The sequence below is a fragment of the Panthera onca genome, chromosome C2, assembly GCF_046562875.1.
Source record: "Panthera onca isolate mPanOnc1 chromosome C2, mPanOnc1 haplotype 2, whole genome shotgun sequence".
NCBI lineage: Eukaryota > Metazoa > Chordata > Mammalia > Carnivora > Felidae > Panthera > Panthera onca.
The window spans coordinates 20,601,123-20,618,351 of NC_138347.1; positions in this window are offsets into that span (position 1 = coordinate 20,601,123).

A 17,229-nucleotide genomic window follows, 5' to 3' on the forward strand; every position below is an offset into this window, starting at 1 on the left:
CTTATCAACAGGTGAAAGAAGAAAAGTCCCATGATCTACAATTTCTCTCAAGAAAATAAAATACTAATACATAAATCTAATAAGACATATAGGAACTGCATGCTGTAAAGTACATAACTCTGATAAAAGATATTAAATTGACGCCCTAAATAAATGGAGAGACAAACTGTGTATGTTTTGGGAGACTCAACATAGTAAATATGTCAATTCTCAACAAATTGATAAATAGGTTTAATAGAATTCCTATCAAAATCCCAGCAAGGTTTTCCGTAGACATATACATGCTTATTCTAAAATTTATATGGAAAGGCATAAGCTCTGGAAAACCTAAAAAATCTTGCAAAAAAAATAAAGTAGGCGAGATAACTCCATCTGGTATTGTGTCTTACTATATAGCTACAATAATCAAGACAGTATGGCAGATGGAGGGATAGATATGTAGATGCATAGATTAATATAACAGAATAGAGAACTCAAAAATAGACCTGCACAAATATGCCCAAGTTATTTTTATAAGGGTGCAAAAGTCATTTAATGCAGGAGATTAGCCTTCTTAACAAATAGTACTGAAGCAATTAGACATCTATAGGCCAGGAAAGAAAGAAAGAAAGAAAGAAAGAAAGAAAGAAAGAAAGAAAGGGAAAGAAAGAAATAAAGAAAGAAAGAAAGAAAGAAAAGAATATTAAATTTAATTTCACTCTTTATACAAAAAGGTAACTGATTATATTACATATTTAAATCTATAAAGTAAAACTAATTTTTTGGGGAAACATAGAAGAAAATATCCATCATCTTGTGCTACACATGCAGAGTTCTTAGCACTAACACCCAAACATACCCATAAAAAGAAAAACTGACCAAGTGTACTTCAACCAAATTTCGTTTTATTTTTTTTTATGAATGACCCAATGAAGATTGGATTCTTCCCCCTTCAGAAAACAAGACCCAGCCCTTAATTTGGGTAAGAAATATATCCATCACTTCCAAAATTTCCTTGTCTCTCTTTGCTCGCTGTTTCTTTTTTTCTTTCTTTTTCTTTTTTTCTCTCTTTTTCTTTTTCTTTCTTTCTTTCTCTCTCTTTCTTTCATCTTTCTCTCCTTTCTTTTTTTCTTTCTTTCTTTTTCTTTCTCTTTCTTTCTTTCTTTCTTTCTTTCTTTCTTTCTTTCTTTCTTTCGTAAGATTATTTAACATGAGATCTACCCTGTTAACAAATTTTTAAATTACAACACCATATTTGTTAACTATAGGCACTATGTTTTACAACAGGCACTTAAAACTTACTCATCTAAAATCGTAACTTCATACCCGTTGAACAACAACTACCCATTTTCCCCTTCCCCTATTCCCTGGCAACTACCATTCTATTTTCTGATTCTATGAGTTTGTTTTGTGTGCCCCATATAAGTGAAATCATGCAGTCTTTGTCCCTCAGTGCCTGATTTATTTTACTTAGTATATCTTCCAAGTCCATCCATGCTGCTGCGAATGGTAGGATTTCCTTGTTTTTTAAATGCTGAATAATGTTTATTGCATATATATATGTATATATATGCATGTATATATATGTATATGTGTGTGTGTGTGTATATATATATATATATATATATATAATATATATATTTTTTATCCATTCTTTTTCTGATGAACATATGGGTTGTTTCCATATCTTGGCTTGTGATTAATGCCATAATGAACATAGAAGTGTAGATATGTCTTTGAGATCCTAATTTTATTCTTTGGATATATATCTAGGACTGGAATTGCTGGATCATATGGTAGTTTTATTTTAAAATTTTGAGTAAACTTCATACTGTTTTACATAGTGAATGCACCATTTACATTCCCACAAACAACGTACAAGGGTTCCAATTTCTCTGCATATTCACCAACATTTGTTATCTTTTGTTTTTATGACAATAGGATTCCTAATGGCTGTGAATTGTGATAGCTTATTGTAATTTCTATCTGTATTTCCCTGATGATTAGCAATTTTGAATACCTTGCCATATACTTGTTGGCAATTTATATGTCCTCTTTCAATAAATATCCATTCAAGCCCTTGCCTGTTTAAAAATTTTTATTTATTTATCTATATTTTCCTTTGCCCATTTTTAAATTGGGTTATTTGTCATTTTGTTATTATGTTATGGTTGTTTTTTATATATTTTGGACATTAACCCTTATGATAAATATTTTCTCCCATTCTGTGGTTTGCTTATCCACTCTGTTGATTGTCTATTTTTCTGTGAAGTTTCAGTCTTTTTTTCCCCACTTCCATTTGTCTATCTTTGCTTTTGTTGTCACATCTATGAAATCATTGCTGAGACCAATGTCATAAATCTTCCCCCCCCCCCCATGTTTTCTTCTAAGAGTTTTACAGTTTCAAGTCTTCTGTTTTAAGTCTTCAATCCATTTTTAGCTGTTTTTTTTTTTTGGGGGGGGGGTATGGTGTAAGATAGGAGTTTAATTTCATCCTTTTGCAAATGGATAGCCTGTTTTCCCAAAATTATACGTTGAAGTGACTATCCTTTCTCTATTGTGCATTTTTTGCACCTTAATTTCAGAATAGTTGACTATAGATGTGTGGATTTGTTTCTGTGCTCTCTATTGTGTTCTATGGGTCTATAGTTCTGTGTTTTTTTTGCCAACACCATACAATTTTAACTATCATAGCTTTGTCATGCATTTTAAAATCAGGAAGTGTGATGCCTCCAACTTTGCCCTTCTTTTTCAAGATTTTTGACTATTCTGGGTCTTTTTGTTCCATATGAATTTTAGGATTTTTTTTTTTCTATTCCTGTAAGAAATTCCATTGAGATTTTGATGGGAATGGCATAGAATCTATAAATTGCTTAGGGTCATATGGACATTTTAACAATATTAAATCTTTCAACCCATGAATATTGGATGTCTTTACAATTAGTTGTCTTTTTAAATTTCTTTCATTAGCGTTACATAATTTTCAGTGTCATGAGACTTTCACTTCCTTGGTTAAGTTTATTTCAAAGTATTTTATTCTTTTTGATGCTATAGTAATGACCTCATCTCATTCATTGACACTCCATGAGAATACATTTTAAATGCCTTCATGACAAATACAAAAAGAAATCCTAAATTGCATATATTTCTACAAAATGTTGTGAGAAATGATAATTAAAAAAAATCTTTTCCATAAACATCTTTACAGGGGAGGTGACCGTACCCCTCTTAAGAACACAAGGACATAGATCTTAATTTAGAAATTCTATTTGGCACTTGGGTGCCTCAGTCAATTAAGCATCTGACTCTTGATTTTGGCTCACATCATGATCTCATGGTTCATGGGTTTGAGCCCTGCATCAGGCTCTGCTCTGACAGTGCAAACCCTGTTTTAGATTCTCTCTCTCCCTCTTTCTCTGCCCTTCCCTTGCTCATGCTTCCTCTCTCCCTCTCAAAATACATAAATAAACATTAAAAAATATTTAAATTTGTTGGTGTAGAGAGTAGTAAAGAAAGCACATTTGTTTACATGATTAAAATTCAAATCCATATTTCCTTGAAAAGTCTGAGAAAGCCTAATGAAATGGTTGGTATCTGATGAGTTTTTAGTCTTTACTTTAGTAATATGCAGATTTCCTTATAATTAAGAAAAGTACACGTCAACCATAAATACACATCTGTCTCATTCCAAAGCCTTTGATTTCAACTACTATACAACAGAGCTCCTCTAATAGTTCAAAGGTTGCTTACAGATGCTATATATAATTTATATGAAAGTTTAGACATTAATCACAAATTTTATTTGTTTAATACTTACTTTTTAGACCTACCTTATAGTTTCTTTCTTCTTTCTTTCTTTCTTTCTTTCTTTCTTTCTTTCTTTCTTTCTTTTTTCTGTCCTTTTAATGTGCCAGCTACTAGTTGTGTAGTAAATCCAATAACTACTCAGGATTCATATAGATTACACCTTGAAAACTCAAGATTATGGTTTAGAGTATGGAGTGTCAATCAAGGAATTTTTGTTATGGAGTAGGAATTGTAATTTTAAAACTTACTGTCACAAGAAGTTTTGTACTGACAGAAGGAAAGATAGAGTAGAATATTATGGAGAACTTAAGAAGTTAAATATGATAATTATTGTAATTTAAAAAAACACAGTTTTGGGGCGCCTGGGTGGCTCAGTCGGTTAAGCGGCCGACTTCGGCTCAGGTCATGACCTCGCGGTCCATGAGTTCGAGCCCTGCGTCGGGCTCTGTGCTGACAGCTCAGAGCCTGGAGCCTGTTTCGGATTCTGTGTCTCCCTCTCTCTGACCCTCCCCCGTTCATGCTCTGTCTCTCTCTGTCTCAAAAATAAATAAACGTTAAAAAAAATTTAAAAAAAACTTTTTTTCATTCATTTGAAATGGTATAAATAAAAGATAAACAGAAGTGTAATATATATATACTTCAGGAAACGAAAAATACATGATCAATAGATAAAGTAACTAAAAGAGCAGCACTATTCACTATAGACAAGACATGGGAACAACCTAAATGTCCATGATAGATGAATGGATAACAAAAAAGGTGTATACACATATAATGGAATCCTATTCAGCCTTTAAAAAGAAGTCAATTCTGCAATATGTGAAAAAATGGATGAACTTTGAGGACATTTATGATAAGTGAAAAAAAAAAAACAGTCACAGAAAGATAAATACTGCACAATTTCACTTATATGAGCTAACTAAAGTGGTCAAATTCATAAAATCAAAGAGTGGAATGGTAGTCACCAGGGGATGAGGGGCAGGGGAAATGGGGAGATACTAATCAACAAGCATAAATTTTCAGTTAAGCAGGATGTTTAGTAATCTACAGTACGACATTTTATCCATGACCAACAAACTGTATTATATATTTAGAAATTCATTAAGGGGCTAGATCTCATGTCGTGTTCTTAGTATAATAAAATGCTTTTTAAGAAAAGACATAATTAGAAAATGAAAACAGTCATCAGAAAAATAGAAGGACTTGATAATTACTCGGAAATCTTCCAGTTACAAGCAAAGCAACGTGTAAGTTATTCATAACAGTAGTAACATGGTGAAGTATGGGTACAATGTCCTCGAGTTTCATCAACAGAGGCTTAGCTTAGGAATGATGAACTGGATTTATGAAAGGAGGACAGGACCATAGATGGTCTCAACATGACTATGATCACTTTCATTTAGCATGGAGGTCAAATACAGGAGAGTCAAAGTTTTAAGTAGACATTGGTTATATGTAGTATAACTGTCAGGGACTTTCCCTGAATTAGAGTATTGAAATATTTATTATAAAATATGGCTTTAGGGGAGCCTGAGTGGCTCAGTCAGTTAAGCATTTAACTTTGGCTCAGGTCATGATCTCATGGTTCTTGAGTTCGAGCCCCACATCAGGCTCTGTGCTGACAGCTCAGAGCCATGAGACTGCTTCAGATTCTATGTGTGTGTGTCTCTCTCTGCCCCTCTTCTGCTCATGCTCTGTCTCTGTCTCTCTCTCTCAAAAATAAATAAACACTGGGGCGCCTGGGTGTCTCAGTCGGTTGAGCGTCCGACTTCGGCTCAGGTCATGAACTCACAGTCTGTGGGTTCAAGCCCCGCGTTGGGCTCTGTGCTGACAGCTCAGAGCCTGAAGCCTGTTTCAGATTCTGTGTCTCCCTCTTTCTCTGACCCTCCCCTGTTCATGCTCTCTCTCTCTGTCTCAAAAATAAATAAATGTTTAAAAATAAATAAATAAATAAATAAACACTAAAAAAAATTTAAATAAATAAAATGTGGCTTTATTGATTTGAAAAATGTTTAGTACATACGTGAATTCTAGAGAAAATGAAAAAATATGTAAGTTGAATTACAAAATTGAAAAGCTTTGGAAATTCCTAAGTACAAAAGTGCTCACCATGAAGTCAGTAGGTATTAAAGAAATGTTTCTCCAAAGCTTGTAGGACAGCTGAGAAAATAAATGCCTTAACATTTTTATAAATAAATCTCAGGAGGGGCGCCTGAGTGGCTGAGTCTGTTAAGCGTCCGATTTCAGCTCAGGTCACGATCTCACGGTTTGTGAGTTTGAGCCCCGTGTCCGGAGTCGAAGAAATCTAGTACTAAAAGGAAAGAAAAGAAAATAAGGCAAAACGAGGCCAGGAAGTAAAAGGTAAATCACTGCTGGGTTTATGAAAATCAGAACCAGATTATGTGATTACTCATTATTCTCTGACTAATCGAAAAAAAAATCAGCAAATGTGCTTGCAAGCTCAAGTGTGTTTTGGAACACTGACAAGTTTGTGCGTTATTTCAGTAGTTGGCAGTGGGATATAGAAAAGCACGAATGATGTGTAAATGAAGATGTAATACATCAGGAGAGATTTTGGAATCCAGAGATGATGTGGTGGTTGTAACCACTACAGGTCATAGAGGTAGAACGCTGCATTCTTGGTCAGCCTCCAGAGGCAATTTTACTTCTTCTTCTTATTTATTTATTTTTTTTAAGAGAGAGAGAGAAAGAGAGTGAACAGGGGAGGAGCAGAGAGAAAGGGAGACACAGAATCCAAAGCAGGCTCCAGGGTCTAAACTGTCAGCACAGAGCCTGACGGGGACCTTGAACTCATGAACCATGAGATCGTGACCTGGACCAAAGTCAGATGCTTAACCAACTGAGCCACCCAGGCGCCCCAAGGCAATTTTACTTCTAATTGCCAGAGGTAATATTTCACCTCATTTTAAAAAAAGCTCTTAACCATTAAACTTTTAGCAATTTTCCAACATCCAGCGTTTATCCTGAGCCACATTGAAAAGGTTGACTGAATCTTCTACTAATATTTACAGTGTCTCTGCGTACCAGACTCGCTGTTGGATCTAGGGATATGTTGATGAAAAGATAGAGATACTGTTCGTCCTTCATAGAAGTTTGAGAGTAAGTAGCCGAGGTATACATTACTCAGGATTACAGAAATGTGTGAAATTATAACTGCGGTAAGTTCTACAAAGAAAAAAATATATATATGGTACATTGAGATCAACTAACAGAACAGGAAAATCTGAATTCTTCCAGGATTGAGTGTCAGAGAACGTTCTTGAGGATGGGCCCTCTGAGTTGAATTCAGAAAGATGAGCAGGTCCAATGAGAAAACGGAAACTATTTAGCAATTTGAGGAGAATTTAATATAAGGAACTCAACTATAACAGGGAATGGGAGTAAGGAGAAATTGTCAGGTAAGAAGTAAAAAGAACTCTTGTTTTTAATTTATTTTTGAGAGAGAGCACACACAAGTGTATGGTGGGTGAGGGGCAGAGGTTGGGGCACATGGGATCCAAAGGAGGCTCTGCACTGACAGCAGTGAGCCCCATGCAGGGCTCGAACCCAGGAACCACAAGATAACGACCTGAGCCGAAATCAGATGCTCAACCCACTGAACCACCCAGGTGCCCCGGAAGTCAAACGAATTCTAAAAACAAAGAAATACAAGGTGCAACGGACAGCAGCTCCCCTTAAGACAGGGAACGCAAGGAAATTCCTCATCTCTCCACTAGCACTGGAAGCCACAGTGATAGAGAAGTAGCTGAGGGGCCACACTGGTGGAACTTGCCAGAAATATGCCCTCTACAGTGCCAAGGGCATGTTCACGGAGAGAGTCTCACTGGAGCCACTTGTCTACAAAACCACCCGGCGGGGCTGCCAGGTGAGGCTCTTGGCCCTGGGCTGCTGACCTCTCCGTACCCGGAGGAACCCTACACTGAAGAAGTTGCAAGGCCCGGCGCCGAAGAAGTCCTTCACATTGCTAGAGCCGGACCCTGGGGACGTGCTGGAGCCTGCCAAGAGGAACATCTCGGACCAGGAAGAAAAGCTCTTTCTTCCTGCAAAATCTGTTCACCATTCTCTACTGATAAAGCTCACAGTGTGCCAGCCGGCTAAGGAAGAAAAATGTTTAGTGGGCCAGCTTTATTCCCAGAGTACGTTTGGACCCCAGAGACAGTCAATTGATAACCGGCCAGGGAATTGATTTTGCAAAGGCTCTGGGCGAGTAAACAAACCACACTTGAGGAAATAATTCACGGTTTAGTGCATGTGGTTTAACTCTTCAGTTCACATCGGAGCCGAAATCAACTTTGCATACTTTGTAAAGGGAGTTAGCGTAAACTGTAGATATGTCGCATGTATTCTGAAGAATATTTACAATAACCGTGAGTGCGGCGCAAGTATTTCCCTCTTGTGCATGCGATGCGATTTTCAACCTCCAAAGCACCGTCAGCATGTCACAGAACCAGAAATGTCATTTGCGGTAGTCAAAGTCTGAGGAACACCCTCATAGATCTGCCACTCTGATTCAATGGGTACTTTGAAGTGACCACCGTTGGCAAAGCGATAGATCCTATTGTTTTTTTTTTTTTGTTTTTGTTTTTGTTTTTTACGCTCCAGGAAATGAATTTGAGAATTTTCTTCAACATACCAGGGAGAATTTATCCTAAGAGTTGGCTTACAGTAGCTTTAGTTAAGTCAAAGATGTAGTCATTGGAGTGTTATGTGATCGTAAAGTCAAGTCATCGGAGTGTTAAGTGGCATTTTGCCCCTCTGATGTCATGATTTTCACAAGGTGGCATCTGCCAGTTCCTGGGTCTGTAAAGATTGTAATTAATATTCAAAACCACCATCAGTTTGCAAGTTTATCCTGAATGATTCTTTTTTTTACATGTCTGATTAACAAGATGATAATGAATCATAACAGTTTTGTAAAAAACAAAATTTCCTGAGATATCTTTTCACATATAAGCTCTGATAGTGATAGAGAAATTTGGTTAAAATTAAGGATGCGCCTTCATGCAAATCATGAATCTTTTTTAAAGCTGTATTCAGCAAAGCTTTTCTTAATCATAAAATTTTTATTAAGCCTTATTATTTTCTGGTTTTCAAATGACCTAGGAGAAGATGTTAAAAGATGAAAATAAACACCATTTTCCATAAATTTCTGGCTCACGGAGTTTGGGGCAGCATCCAGAAACACTTTCAATAGATTTTATGTCATAGATTTGCCACATCTGAAGATGCTAACCCTTATATGTTGGTTCCTTTAGGGAGATAAAAAAAGAGAAGGGGGATTTTTCTGTATCTCAGTAACATTTTTTAATGCCGACTACCTTTTCTAGAACAGCAGCTTATGATGTCCATTTAATTGACTTAAATTTGCCCTTTGCTTTCCCTGTTTTAATGAAAAGTAACCTTGTAATTAGGGAAATATAGAGAGCTATTTTTTTTTTATTTTTAATATATGAAATTTACTGTCAAATTGGTTTCCATACAACACCCAGTGCTCATCCCAAAAGGTGCCCTCCTCAATACCCATCACCCACCCTCCTCTCCCTCCCACCCCCCATCAACCCTCAGTTTGTTCTCAGTTTTTAACAGTCTCTTATGCTTTGGCTCTAGAGAGCTATTTTTAGAGGTGGTGAAAAACTTCTTCCTACAAATCAAGTTATATCTATATATCTAGATTATTATTAAGTATTTGTTCTTTCTTTCTTTTTTTTTTTTTTTTTCAAGAGAGGGTGCAAGTGAGCAAGGATCAGGAGAAGGAGAAAGGGAGAGAATACACCAGAGGCAGAAAGAGTGAGAGAGAGAGAGAAAGAGAGAGAGAGAGAGAAGCGGGGCTCATCTGAAGCGGGGCTCATCTGAAGCAGGGCTTGAACTCACTCGAAGTGGGGCTTGAGCTCACTCAATGCAGGACTTGAACTCAAGAACCATGAGATCATGACCTAAGCCAAAGTCAGATGCTTAATCAACTGAGTCACCCAGGCGCCCTGTTTTGTTTTTTTTTTTTTAATTTAAAGAGATTACTTTATGTAACTGGGTTTTGTTAAATTTAAGATAAATTAATCTATGAATGTTTCAATTTGCTTCTTTGACTTATCAACTGACTCAGTGTTTTTATGAAGATATTCCATGAAGAAAATCTGTATACCAGAAATTATTTATGAGCAGCTTTTCCATATCAGTGCATCTTTGCAACATAGTGTGTGAGTCATATCATTAATTCACTCATTCAGCACATGCTGACTTTGCCAGATTCTGGAAACACAACAGAAACCCAAAAACACAACATCATGAAGCTTCTAGTCCAATGGATAAGTTTTATTATTTGGTCTTAACTGGCAATATGGAGAAGAGAAATGCAAGATAACTGATACTTGAAAATAATCCTTAAATAAGGAACTATTGTGATTTGTGTTTTTGGCTAAATGATGTGATTGAAATCTGAGAGGCAAGAATAATACAACATATTGTATATTTATGAAATATAGGAGAGGAAGTAAGTGCAAAGTCAGGGAATAAAAGTATTCTGACGAGATAGACAGATGAGCCTAAGTTTATATGATGAAATTTAACTGGCTTTAAAACAAGTTCTTAGGTCAAAACCAAGGCAATAAGCTAGTATGTAACAGAATAACTACACAAATATAGAGGAAGAGAAGCAGCATTGGTTTCAAATCTTGGCAGTTTGTGGACAGAAAATTCAATACTAGGCAACCATGAGTTATGTTAATAACGTGAATCATGGTAAGTCATACTTCCAAGAAAAGTCTTCTTCACCTTGGTTACACTGATAGGCTTATAGAATGAGAAATGTGATAGGAACACAGAACAAGGAAAACGATAGCACTTTGTCGTTTGGTTGAGTCTACGTGTGTTCAGCTCGAAGCACCAGACGCTGAGAGAGATATTAACAAAGCGGAAGACGTTCAGAGCTGAGGGAGGCCACGTTTGTGACGGGAATCAGCAGCATGACAGATGAAGCCTCCTTAAAGGAATTGCAGGTATTAAATCCGTAGAAGACTCAAGGGGAATTTGAGAGTTCCCCTTAAATAGCCCAAGAGCTCTCTTGTGCAAGAGGCATTTGATTTGTTCCTTGTGGTCCCACAGTTTCAAGTTGGAGTGAAAAAGTGGAAACTATTATAGGGAGCATAATTTCGGCTAAAAGTAAGAGGAATTTTATACCAGTCACAGCTATCCAAAGATACTTCAGGCTTCCTCTGGAGAGGGAGGACCTCAGGCTGTAATATTTTCTGCATTACTGAAGGGGTTCAGGTGCACATCTGGTAAGTCATTAGATGAGGGATTCAACATCCAGCACAAACTGGACTAGATGCCCCTAAAGATCTCCTATCCTTTTCCACTCTACACAAAGTACATGTTTATTCTTTTGGCTGTTGAACAGGTGCGATCATCCACTTAGCTACATGTATCCAACAGTGAAGTCTTTGAATCTTTTTTTTCCCCTCTGTAGACATTTAATTTATAACATTAAAATCTTTTTATTTAGCAAAGTCACCTAAGAAAAAAATTCCGTATCTCTCTATCTACTGGCTAGCTACCTAGCTACTTATCCATCCATATCATCTATATCTGTATCTGTATCTGCGTCCGTATCTGTACCTCTGTCTCTCTCTTTATCTCTTCCCTTTAAAACACAACCACAATTTGTCTCATGATAAATGAATGAATTCTAAATATGGCTAGGTGCTAAGTATTTGGGGTTTAGCGAAGTTAGCAAAAGGAAAATAGCAAAATAGCAAAAGGAAAATAGCAAAATAGCAAATTTCAATAATGCCAAAGTCTTTTATCCCCAATCATAGAACTAAAGGGAGTTTGTAGGAAAATAGAATCCTGCGTTGTGAGGACTCCAAACGTGGGAGCCCAGACTCCCACAGTGTCAGAAGACTTGTGTTGGGGCGTAGTTGAGCCATTGGTAATGTCATCATTGCTGCCTCTTCTTTTGCCATTGTTGTGCCATTGACTTGCATTTTTAGTCAGTGTGCCCCACGGGCATCAGAGATGGGCCTTGCTACCAGCAGCTTTCTGCTGACCCCAAATGTGCCTACAAGAATCTCGGCCATGTTTCTCTAGGGGGTGGTGTAGTTTGTATCTTCTTTTCATAGCAGCTGTCCTGCATGTAGGCAGCCCAGGTCTTCATGACTCCCAGTAGACTCACCCGTCTACCAGACTACCTGTCTCAAGGATACTCAAGGCATCAGACTTCTATTAGCTTCAATCCTTTCTAGCTATGGACCCAGCCAGCTTATTAGTCATCAGTGAGCCAGAAAATTAATTGATCTCTCTTAACTCTTTGGAGGTAGACATGGGGGTCAGGGGTTAATGCTTATCTCTTGTTTTCTTTAGAAAAATAGTGTTGAATCCCCTCCTTTATTTCCTTGTATTAACAAAGATTCTCTCTTTAACCAAACTCTAGTCAAGCACCACTGAGGCCTTTTTTGGACTAGGCCTCAGCCTTGGCCTACATATGTCTGAATAAACACTAACATACTTTCCAACAGCTGTAGGCTGTATCGCTGGGATGACTCTCGTTTCCCTCACAGTGCCTGCCTGAGAAAACTCAAGCCTGCGAAAATCATTTACTATTTCTTCCAGCCAACACCTAAAGATAGGGCCCCTTTCTACCAGATTCTGGGATGGTAGAAACCTAACTTTGTTAAGAGCCAGTTAGCAGACCAAGATGGTTTTGCATGGCCCAACCTTCCTTTCCTACTTTTTGTAATCTTTCACTTCTCTGACCCTGCTCAAGTCTCATACATTCCCCATTCCCATTCCCTCAAGTTCCCTTTAAAACAACTAGTCACCTCTTTTTAAACTAAAATTGAGTTCAATTCACATTGGATCCCCTTATCTATTACAATAGTGTATATTACTGATTAAAATTGGTCCTTACCAGTTTAACTAACTAGTGTCTGCTTTGTTGGTTATTTGACAGTGTTTGAGGAATGGACATGATGGCAATTTAATTTTCTTAACTCATCCTGTTAAAAAACCAGTCTCATTAATAAATCATAGAGCATTGATATTTCAAAGTACTTTCCTGAAGAGCAGGGCCCAAATCAGAGGTAATCATTGGTGGAATGCAAAGCTTCCTGTAGGAAATTGAAATTGAAAGGATGAGTTTCTTTTCATTTCCCTTCTCATCTGCTTTCTTCTCCCTTGCCTTCTTCTTTCCCTTTTCTTTATTAGATTATTTTTAAGGTGTTTAGGCTTTTGCTCTAGTAAGTAGATACGGTACATAGAGGCTGCTTTGGAGCTAAGATGAAATGCAGATTGTGATCCTGTCTGTCTTACAAACTAGATCCTGTGTTATCCCTTGTGCTTATGTATTTCTATTTGCAATGCCTTAGTCTTCAGTGCAGTTTTTAAATGTTATTTTATTGTCATAGTATCTTTACTACAAGATTTAAAGGGAAGAATTCTGCATCCAGAGGGCTAAAAAGCGATCAGTGATATTCCTCCCACTGATTGCAATGATTTCTGAAAATGCATGCTAAAAATATGGATCTGTGACCTCTGGTTCAACCTCTTTAAACATTTTAATTGGTTAATAAATTAAACACATGTAACGTAACAGGAACAAAAAGGGGCTTCTTTATAAACAATGATTAGAGTCAGTAATGCTGAAAAGAGGCACTTCGAGCACAAGGCACAAACATAACACAAGAGATTCTGCTTCAATGATTTTTAAAATCTAAATTAGTAAATGGATATTATACGTTTAAGTTGTAAGACATAACATTATTCCTATCACTGATCTTTAATTTATGTACTGTCCAATATATTTATTTTTTAAGGCAGAACTTCATTATACTTCAAAACACAACTCCTATACAACCAAAAAGTCAAATTTCACAGTAAGATGTTGGCAAGAAAACATGGTATTTCATTTGCAATGCATGGTGAATGGTTAACATCCTTAGTCATAAATGATCTCTTAGAAACCAGTAACAAAGATACGGATATTCCATGGGAAATGAAAAAAAAAACTACAGAGGAAAATGAAATAACAAATGACATGAAACATAATTTTAGAAATGGAAAGTAGCTCTCAGGAAAAGGAGTAGTTGGTGATGTACACAAAAATGACTTCCAGTGGCCAAAAAATGGAAGTGAAGCCCAGGTAAGATCAGCCTGCCTTATTTGGTCATTTTAGCCAAGTCATTGTTTTGTGTGAATTCTGAACCCTGTGGACAGATCATTTGCTGCTAAAGTCAGGAAAAACTGGAAAGAATATGTATAAACTGAAGCAACTCTACTCTTTTTTGTTCTTGTTCTTTTTCTAGTAGGTTCGATGGCACTGAAGAAACACCTTGTGGTATTTTGCAACCCAAAGTGTTTGACAATAAAGACATTCACAAAATCAAGTCTAACATCTGCCTGATTATATGAAAGTGAATCTCACGTTTGATTTATCCTTTTCTTTGTCTCTCTCATTTAATCTACTTGTAGGTCCTATTGATATGATCTTTGTATATTTCTTCTCTCCTCTTCATTTCCATGTCCACTATTCTTGTGAAGGCCTCAATAATTAAGGTAGAAATAAAAGAAGAACTGTTCTATTTGTCTCCCTGGTTCCACTGTTTCTACAATAGTTTTTATATTTCACTGTCATATGAAGCTTCCTGAAACACAGATCTGAGGGTCTCTTTATTTTAACAAAAAATTGTAGAGTCCCCTTTACCTGAGGCCAAGAGCAAACATATTTAAATTCATCAGCATTTAAGGTCTTCATTGCCCAGATCACAAAATACTTTTGCAATGTCATTCCCTTGAAAATATGTTTCCTTTCTTTTGGCATTGCCTGCAATGGACCACTTTTACTTACGATATATTTCATGTTTGTCAACACTTTCTTTAGTCTATTATCCTTACCTGAAGTGCTTTTCTAAATTATTCTCAAAGGTGTAAATTGTTTCCATTCGTTATCATTATGCCCTACAAAAATGTTTGCACATTATAAGCATTCAATAAAAACATATTTTTTCATAAATTAATAAATTTCTCAATTAAATTTAAAAAAACACAAAGGGGCACTTGGGTGGATCAGTCGGATAAGCATCCGACTCTTGATTCTGGCTCAGGTCATGATCTCATGGAGGTAAGATTGAGCCCAAGGTAGGGCTCTAGCCTGAGTATGGAGCCTGCTTAAGATTCTTTCCCTCCCTCTCCCTCTGCCTCTCCCTATCTTGTGCTCTCCCTTTCTCGCTCTTTGTCTCTCAAAAAAATACAAAAAAAGAAAAATGCAATATTGAAAAATTCAGCGTTTATTCACTCACCAAATATCTATTGAACACCTATTATGAACTGAGCTGTGTTGAGTTTAAGGATAAAAAGATAATCAAACATGATCCCTATTATTAAGGATTTCACAGGCTACCAAGAGATTTGAAAATTCACAAATTATCATATATGTTAGCATCTGAATAGGAAAATTCATTAAATAAAAAAGCACTTTCAGGGGCGCCTGGGTGGCGCAGTCGGTTAAGCGTCCGACTTCAGCCAGGTCACGATCTCGCGGTCCGTGAGTTCGAGCCCCAGCGTCAGGCTCTGGGCTGATGGCTCGGAGCCTGGAGCCTGTTTCCGATTCTGTGACTCCCTCTCTCTCTGCCCCTCCCCCGTTCATGCTCTGTCTCTCTCTGTCCCAAAAATAAATAAAAAACGTTGAAAAAAAATTAAAAAAAAAAAAGCACTTTCAATATGAATTTAACAATATGAACTTTTCACTTTTTGCAGCCTTTCTAGGATAAGGTATAATACGATGTCATCTTATATAATATATAGTCAAATTGCATTTTGTAACTGTTTTATGAGACATAATCAAGGCCCTTTTTTAACATTTATTTTAATATTCAACTTATTTTTTTTAAAAAGAGAGAGAGAGGGGTGCCTGGATGGCTCAGTTGGTTGAGCGACCGACTGTGGCTCAGGTCATATCTCACGGTTTGTGAGTTCGAGCCCCGCATCGGGCTCTGTGCTGACAGCTCAGAGCCTGGAGCCTGCTTCTGATTCTGTGTCTCCCTCTCTCTCTGCCCCTCCCCCACTCATGTTCTGTCTCTGTCTCAGAAATAAATAAATAAACATTAAAAAAAGAGAGAGAGAGAGAGCAGGGGAGGGACAGAGAGAGAGGGAGACACAGAATCCAAAGCAGGTTCCAGGCTCTAAGTTGTCAGCACAAGAGCCCGAGGTGGGGCTCAAACTCATGAACCGTAAGATCATGACCTGAGCTGAAGTAGGATGCTTAACTGACTGATCCATCCAGGCACCCCTCAAGGCCCTTTTTAATAGGGTCTTGCTATGTTGGTTTACTTATCATTTATATCAACTTTTTCCTCAGAGGATTCCAACAGAAATTGGTTGTTAAGTGTAGCTTTCACAGATGAGTTGTGTTTAATGTTATTAGTAAAATGACCACTGCTGCAATGTAATGGTTTAAATTCTGCTCTGCACCATACAGATATATAAAATATGTCTATCACGAGAGTTGAAACATTCCCAAAATTATGTCTTAAAATTTGCAGGGATAAACTGGTCATCGATATTACTTGGGGGTCAAAATTATTTTGAAAGGATAAAAAATAGGTTTTGAAATCTGAAAACAGGTGATGCATTAAATTAATGTAAATTAATGTTTTGTTTATGTCATTCATTATTTGAGTTGCCATGTCCATAATAGTAGCGATCAGGATTTTTTAGGTTCGCTATGACTAGGCTCTATATTTTTACAAAGAGAAGGTAAAAACAGCATCCACTGATTTATACAAGTATATCTATTCCGTTCATTAGCTGAAATCATCATATTGATCTCTCAGATTTACCATTGCATGTTAAAAGGATTGAATCCTTATTAATAAATATTTACTGATATTTAGCATATAGTATCATGATCTTCCTGCAAAAGAGGAACACAAATATTAATAATGAGAGTCCAGTTTGCTTATTGTTTAAATGAGTAACAGTTAAGTTATGCTATTCTTATGAACTCTCATTTTCTACCTGCCTTCCCTTGAGTGGCTGTGAATATATTGGATTTACTTTTTTCCTATCGTGACATAAAATATGAGATGACAATTTGGGCAATGGGTCAGAAGTCATAGAGTACTAATTATTCTAGATATTAGGAAGTTTAAGAAATTTATGAGAAACAATCTGGTTTAGGTCAAAGTACCAGGGGTGTCTACACTGGAATTTAGGATAAAAGATAAAAAAAAATAGTAAAGAGCAAACTTTTTTTTTTTAATGTTTATTTAATTTTGAGAGAGAGAGAGAGCGCGTGCGTAGTGGAGGGGCAGAGAGAGAGAGGGAGACACAGAATCAGAAGCAGGCTCCAGGCTCCGAGCTGTCAGCACAGAGTCTGATGCATGGCTCGAACCCACAAACTGCAAGATCATGACCTGAGCTGAAGTCAGACGC